Source organism: Chaetura pelagica, unplaced genomic scaffold (genome assembly GCF_000747805.2).
Source record: "Chaetura pelagica isolate M959 unplaced genomic scaffold, ChaPel_1.0 scaffold137, whole genome shotgun sequence".
Taxonomy (NCBI): Eukaryota; Metazoa; Chordata; class Aves; order Apodiformes; family Apodidae; genus Chaetura; species Chaetura pelagica.
This window is the reverse complement of record NW_009953947.1, coordinates 2,346,416-2,354,193: the sequence shown is the minus strand read 5'-3', so window position 1 is coordinate 2,354,193 and position 7,778 is coordinate 2,346,416.

Here is a 7,778-nt window from a genome sequence, read left to right as displayed (position 1 = left end):
TGTTTGGCCCATAAGAATTTGTCTCTGGATACAGGGTCATGTGGGATTTTTCCTAAAATAAGGTAGGTTAGGTTTTTACTAGTATGGCTAGAATACCTCCAAGTTTTTTCCTTGTTTTCTGCTGTCACGGTTATTTGGACAAAAGGAATTAAGTTAAGATTGCTTCATGTTGTATGAATACCACCAGCCTGGTCTAGATTCTGATTTTCTATAATGAACATGTCTTATATATGAGCTGGAAGTCAAAGCTCCATATAGAGATGAAGAAAACAGTTTTTCTAGATTTTAGAAAGATTTCAATAAATATTTTTTACTGATTTTAATGCAATTCATCCAAAACAAACGTTTTTCTTTTCTTATGCCCCAGTCTCAGCAAAAGCATTCTGATACTCTTGTTTCTATTCTTTGATGTAGATTACCATTGCGATAGGAGAACTGATATATATGAGTGGTGTAAAGCTTTACATTTAAAATAATCAGATGTTATGTTTAAAATATTTGATGGTGCATGACTGTCTTGCTTAATCTTTTGGGTTTTATCTCTGGATAGTGTGTTGTCATGGAACACAGGGAACTGCTGAAAGTGTTTGTGGTTTATGCAGTGGGGACTGTGTTAGGGCACCCTCAGCTGTTTTTCAAAGGTGGTGGTGTCAAAATGATCCTGGTTTAGATCATCAGTCTAAATAATACTGATCTTTAACAATTTTGCAAGAAGGTACTAGGTAGCTACGTCTGGTCTTAGAACTCTATACTTTTAATTATTGAGGACACTGGTAACTACCTCAAACAAATGAATATTGTGTATCTCTGTTCAATCTAAGCTGAAACTCTTTGGTTTGGACATAGTAAAGAACTCCATGTGCTGTTTTGCTAAAGTATGAATGGGTCATTGATTTGAAATAGGTATAAAGATTGTTTCTATGCTTCTAACCTCTTAATGGTTTTATTTTCAAAATTTTTAAGTACTTCTACCTCATGGTTCTGTGAAAATCCTATAAAAAAAGGGGAAGTGGACGTGCTTAGAATTCTAAGGATAAAAGATAAACTGATCATATGCAGTGCCGTGCCACATTTATAAAACTTGCTCTTCCTGTTTGTTTTGGGGTTTTTTGTTGTGGTTTTTGTTTGGTTTGTTTTTTGTTTGGTTGGCTATGTTTGTTCTTTTTTTCAGGAAAGTGCACCTTCTCTAAAATGTCTAAGACTACTAAAAATCAATTAGCTATCTAGACTATCCTAAATCACTGGTCAAAACTGCTAAAATACATCGAGAAAGTCCATGTACTAACGACAATTGTGATATTGATTTTGTTCTAATTCCTGTACCTTCTGAAATAACATTAAAGGTATCACAAATACTATATTCAACCATAGCACTTGAAAAACACTCCTCTTAAAAGCTCAACTGTGTATTAATGTGCATTTGTGTAAACCTTTCTGATTCAAACACCATTAATGTACCTTTTAAGTATCTGTGAAGATACTTTTCAGACTTATGAGGCAAGCATATTATCTGGAAGTTTAGTGAAGAAAGAGTATTATATATCTCTGCATTAATATTTTTAAGCTTAGAAAAAACCAAACCTCTATAGACATCTTGGGAATTATGTTTTCTAACATTTATTAATGAGTTTCGTGCTTGCAGTACGTAGTTAGAAACACGAACACTGAATTTATGGTTTAACATGTATGTTGTAAAGCACATGGTGTCTTTTCAAGAGAAATAATCTTTATCTGTTAAGGCTAAACTAGGAACTTTGGTAGAATCAACTAGATGATAAAAAAACCTATTTATTGAAACTTTAAAGAAAAATGAATTGGTGTAAATATAGGATTGCATGTAATTCTTGTAAAGTTGGGACTTTTGAACAAACATCAGCAGTTTGGAGCACTTCTCTTAAGTGTGATGGAGTGGCTTGGAGAAAATGTCCTGTAAGTGTGTTGTACAGCTGATCTGTTACAAGAAGCTCTGCTTTTACAGATGTGTTTGTTCATAAGTCATAGACAGCTGTTGCTTTAGATATGCTTTGACCCTTGTTATAATTTCAGAGTAAAAAAATGGGTCTGTTACTACTCATCTTCCATAATCTGCTTAGATTTGAGTGGTAATGTAATTTTTATTTGCTTTACCTGTATTTCAGCTAGATGCTGTTAATTTTATTTGGGACACACACACCAACACATTGCTTCATTGTGAGCAGTGATAGTAATCCAGGCCATTCATAAAGCTTCGTTTATATACACTAATCTGGTTGGAGCGATATGCTTGGATAGTAATTTCAATAAACATTAATATCAGAGGCTTCTGAAATTTTATAAAACACTGTTCTTTAAATGTTATACAAAAAGACAAATTTATGTCACCAGCCATTCAGTTTAATTATAACTTTGTCCCGTTCTGAAGAAATGAGTGCTGTTCCTGCTGTTTCAAAGATGCTAATCTGAATTTTTGTAGGGGTGTTTGGATACAACCACAAAGCTGCTATAGTGACCTTGGGGTATAAGAACTTGCAAACTCTGCCTAAAAATGCAGTAGTTCTTTTGGGCAAAAGAAACTAAAATAAGTGAGTTGGGCAATGCTCTGGGTTGTGTCAAATAGCTTGTGTGGTAATAAATTCTGTTTGCTCAGTCTCTAAAGACCGCAGTGTGTATGTTTACTGTTCTTATAGAGTAAAGGGTTGTGCACTGATTTTGCTGAATATTATAGAATTGTTCAGGAGCAGCAAATGGTGATCTTGACCTTGGACCTTAGGGCATACTACGTGTCTTCCTAGTAACTTAAATAGCATGTCAAATGCGTTCTTAGCTTTTATTTTTATCTCAATCCTGCAGTGCCTATTGCTGTATATAGTTATACATATATACAGACAGATATGCATAGATAGATACCTAAATATCTACCTATAGATACATCTGATGTAATCATAATTTATCAACTCTGGACCCTAAACTATAGCTGTGTAGACCTATGTATATGCATATGCATATATATGTATATATCTGGATGTATATTTATATACTACTCTGCATGTATCTGTGACTGGTTACTATAGTAAGGGTTTTTTTGTTTGGAGTGTACATAATTTACCTTAAGACTGCACTAGGTTCAAGGTATTTTTCCTTGATTTTGTTACAGCTAAATAGAAGTTATCAGCTGTTCAAACAGGAAAAGGATAATCTGAATATCTGCTTATGTAACATGTATACATTTGTTAAAAGTGCAACAGAAGTGTGGACTTTAAGTTTGTCTTAAGGCCACTAATTTGTTATAAATAGAAATTCGGTTTGATTTTCTGCACTGTTACTCTCTAAGATCTGTGGATTTTGTGTTTTGCTCTGCTAGTTGTGCTGTAACATGCTTAGTACACAGGACAGTTTGGCATAGGGAAAATAGTAATCCATGTATTAGTGTTGGGAAAAGGTGAAACTAGTGGTATCCTGAATACGTGTTTGCAGAACTGAAATCAGAACCTGGATGACATATTCCTTCTTGGTCTTATAAAACAGCTTTCGTTTAGGGAGAGACATCAGTGTTAAAGGTCAGATACAGAATTGAGTAAAGTGCAAGTGAAGTGGGTAGAGCAGAAGCTCTTTGTGCCGTTAGGAAGTGTGGAGTTTGCATCCTGGTATTTGCTTCCTGGTGTTTTCCTCGAGCTGTTGGACTCCACAATTGCTGGTGTTATGCCACTGCAGGCTCGGATAACCCAGCTGTGTATATTTGCCCTAATTGAAGCATGGATATGTATTTCTATTTCTGTTAACTAGCATGTGAATGTTGCAAAGAGATTAAGCTCTTTGTTTTCCTGCTTCATCTGGCAAAAAATACTTGCCAGTATAAACTTAACTCATTAATTATTTGTTTAAATTTGAACAGTCAGAATGTGTTCATAGAAGAGTTTTTGATCCAGAACCAGGAGCCCTGGAGAGCAGCTGTATTGTTAGCTTACTGTATTGAGTCCTTCTACATCCTTGAGAAACAAAATTTTGTTCAGAGCCAGTGCTGCTGAGACAGTACAAGTACCAAACTAGTAGCTTTTTGTTAAGAGTGTAACAGCACGATAAGAGAAGAGTTGTAAGAGAAGAGCTCAGTGAAGTCCATCAGACTTTAGGGCCACGTTTCTGGGTTAGGAACTCTTCTTTTTAAGTACCTTTGAATACTGATGTCAGGATGTTTCTGTCACCACAAAGTTTCCATAGGAAAGTTACTGCTTGTATCTCTGAGGGCCTTATTCTAGCTACCCTTTTGCCATCAGCTTTAGAATGAAAAATTCTTACACAGCTAAAATGATAAAGTGCAGAAATAAGTTTCCCAAAAGATACCAGATAAATAGAGGTATAAATGGATGACCTAGTTTGGTTGACCTAATTTTTTGTCCTATCTATCCTTCTACAAATTGATACTTTTAATTTCTTTAAGAGGTGATTTTATTGGTGGTAATCAATTTATGGGAAGACTTAAAGTCAGTATCGCTCTAATGGAAGTGTCTTGTGAAAGAAAAGCCTAGAAGAATTTAATTATCAGCTGTAAAAAGTGGCAAGCTGATGTAGTCAGTTACTTCAATAGGGGGAAATATCTTGCTATTATAAGAGGAATGAAGCCTTGAATGATGGTGCCTCATGGGCTAAACATGTGATTAGGAACAATGAAAAAATTCTTATGCAGCTAAAAAGATGAGGTATAGAAATAAGTTTCCCAAAAGGTACCAGATGAATAGAGGTATTGCAAATAAAGTTTCATTAATTCAGATTTCTGGAAGGAAGCATCAGTAGTTTTTGAAGGAAATCCTACTGTGGTGGTTCTGACAGTTTTTAAAGTTTATTTTACTTTTGACCTCACTCAGTCTAGTAAAAAGCATTTAATTGCTTTGTGTTAAGGATATGCCAAAGGCAACTACATTAGTAGACTCAAAGTTGTAGTTGCTGTGTGGATCAGTTGGCTTGTTCCATTTTTAATTTGCTATGATTTGGAGAAATCCAAACATACTTATTAAGTTTTCATAAGTGTATCCTTATAATTTAAGTTCCTTAAACTAGGAAGAGGGGAAGAGGGGCTATACTCCTATTTTTTATATATGTTGGTCAGCAGGTCTTACTTCTTAAACATTACTGAAATATATTAGTTCTAACTGTATGATCTTAGCTATGGGTTTTGGTGTCTAAAATCGTCATGGGTTGGAAAGTATGCGTCTTCAAGGGGAAGCTAACTTAGTTAAAACCACATTGCATTAAAGAACATATGCACTACCTTATTTTATTTAATTATAATACTGAATTTGTCAATTTTCAACAAGCTTTTTTACATTAACTACCTTCTTATGTAGTCTTGTAAGTTGTAGATGGTTTTGTTTTTCTGAAGTCAGAGTACGGTGGTGTCCTCTTAAACAATTTTACATCGTGCTGCATTTGTCTGTCTTGCTGTCCTGTCATTCTTCCTGCTTCATGTGGATGACATCTGCTTTTTGTTTTTCATCTGGAAACACAGATGTTTTGTACTCTTTGTGATCACAGGAAGAGGAGCTTCTGCCTGGATCAGTGAGATTGAGAGCAGTTTGTTCTTTGGTTCTGAGGAGGTAGATGACCATCTTTCAGCTGTGCAGCTGGGCTACAGTGGGGACAAGGGGCTGAGACTTTTTCTTCTGGACAACTAATAAAATGCAATCAATGAGAACCTGAAAAGAGTGTAGTAGTGAGTGGTATTGTCTCATCCTCCTGCTTTTATCGAGGTTGGGCAGTTAATACCTTTGCTTGCTATCATTGCTATCTTTGATATTTCCTATAGGGTCAATATCATGGATGAAAAATCAATTTCTTATGCTGAGCTGGATGTCTGAAGCTGTTTTAGCATTCAGCTAAACAGTTACATCTGCATTTAGCATTCAGCTAAACAGTTACATCTGTTTAGCTGTATAAGGACTTAAGAGACCAGTAGGCATGATTCTCAGGTATTTGCCACTTTTGAGTCTCGAGGGGCGGTTTTAATATTTTAATTATATTTTAAAATATTGTTTTCCATTTTAATATTGTTTTCCATTGTCTGATATTATTTATTTAAAATAGGTGTTGTCTTTCATTATGTTATTATGGCATTATTTTCGTTTCTGTGGTAGCTATTGGAGGATATGGCTATCTTTGAACAAATGGGTTTCTAAATTGAAGGATGGTACATGGGCTTCCTATATCTAGGTGTTCAGGGGACGTGCCAGTGTAGTTTGTACATCATATTGAAATTACTGATTGCTGTGGGAATAGCACAGCTCTTGAGGAGCTGAAGTGGTCTTCCACTTTGTCCTAAATGTTTTTCTTCTTTTTTTTGACTGCATTTGGCTAATGTGTAACAGTGAGGTGGAACAGTCTTTCTACCTCAAGGCACTCAGTGTTTTGGTAGCATATACAGTGCTTGGGTGTAGCTTCCTATTTCAATAGATTTTCTTATTGGATTAATTGTCTCAGTCTTGCATGGTCTTACTGCACAAAACTGGTAATTAACATAAAAAGCAGAACAAACAAAGAGAAACAAGTTTTATGAATAGTGCACTGCAACTTTGATTGTGGATAGGTTGGTTTTTTAAGTTGATGACTAGCTGTTCTGTGAGGAACTAAAATTGATCGTGGGGATGGCTCAGTGGTAAATTTATTATGTCTTCATTTTTGCAGCACATAGCTTTTTTGCTGTACTGCTTTCCCACTTGTAGAAAATAAATCTTGATTCTTCCTTTAATTTCTACTTCAGTCTTTCTTTGTCTTCCTGCATAGGAAGGAGGATTACCACTGGAAGCTATACTTTCATTATTAGCTACTCTCTCATGTATATTCTGATAATTTTAGCAAATAGGTAATTCTGAGTCAAAATGAATACAGTTGTCCAATAGGAGTACTCGAGGGAATAATTTAGCTAAAAATAAGGCTGGAAAATAAAACACTATTCTGGAGGGAAGGGCATATGTAGGTTAGTTTAACTGCTTAAAAAATCTGAGAATTCCCACAGAAAAGAATTAATTATAAATTGCCTGGAGGGCAGCACCCCTATTGCACAAGCTGGTACAAGGAAGGAAATAGTCTCTTAGATATTGTGAGTCTCCCGAGAGACCTGTAAGTATTTTACAGTTTCTTCTATGACTTCCATTTTTAGTGCTATAGGTGGTTACAAAAAGCTACGCTGATTTTTATCATGGCCAAATTAAAATGTTAAACTAATTTTAACTCATTTCCTCTGAGGCTGCATAAACATAACTTGTTAATGGACATATAGGAAACTATATATAATTGTCACTGGAGAAAAATTACATATTTTAGGCAGGTGGAAGGATCTTTGAAAGTACTTCAGGTACTCACTGGCATTTATTTTAGTAAAGAAATGTGTTTTTATATAGATACTTCATTTTTCTATTATTTCTACTTCATGAAGACTAGGCCCACAAGGGAGAACTGTAATTTATGTTGTTTCCTTTAGGAGCATTTTGCTATAAAACTGGAACACAGGAACTTTGCACTTAGGGCTTTGGACATAAGTCTGTTTTTTCAAACAGTGTTCTGAAGCACGCTGTCATTAAGCTGGATGTTAAGCCCTATCGTCACTCACAAATCAGTCACAGCCTTTTATATTTCCCTTAGAACTTTTCCAAATGCTATTCCATGGAACTGCTGTGGGAATTGCCCTGATATTCTGTAGTAACATCGCTCCAGTTGCTTCTTCAGCTGGTGACAGATACTTTCTTAGTAATTTGATTAGGATGATGAAATTTGAGCTTTCATTTCTTCTCTCTCTTTTTCCTTTTTTTTTT